The sequence below is a fragment of the Macrobrachium rosenbergii genome, chromosome 24 (assembly GCF_040412425.1).
Source record: "Macrobrachium rosenbergii isolate ZJJX-2024 chromosome 24, ASM4041242v1, whole genome shotgun sequence".
Lineage (NCBI taxonomy): Eukaryota > Metazoa > Arthropoda > Malacostraca > Decapoda > Palaemonidae > Macrobrachium > Macrobrachium rosenbergii.
This window is the reverse complement of record NC_089764.1, coordinates 11,959,761-11,960,118: the sequence shown is the minus strand read 5'-3', so window position 1 is coordinate 11,960,118 and position 358 is coordinate 11,959,761.

Here is a 358-nt window from a genome sequence, read left to right as displayed (position 1 = left end):
GCTTATACGTTTAAATATATTAAAAGTATCTGAGAAAGATATAATTTTATTTTAGTATTATCGTATTAAATTTGTGAAACGTTTCAAACAGTTGTCTCTGTCGTAAAGTATTCTGTACTGTAAGAAATCAAATTCTTGTATGCAACATTACTGGCATAAGTGATATAATTTTATTAATATTCACTCTTCTTTTTCCTTCCTAATCAACTATGAGGTCACTAAATTTTGACAAATGTAAAATAGAGCGAGGTTGGAGCAAGATTTTGACACATTTCTACGATAATGTCACGCGTGATTTAAAAATTCTCCAAATTTTATGACATCCTTGACGCACCTTGTTAGTAAAATCAGCGACTGA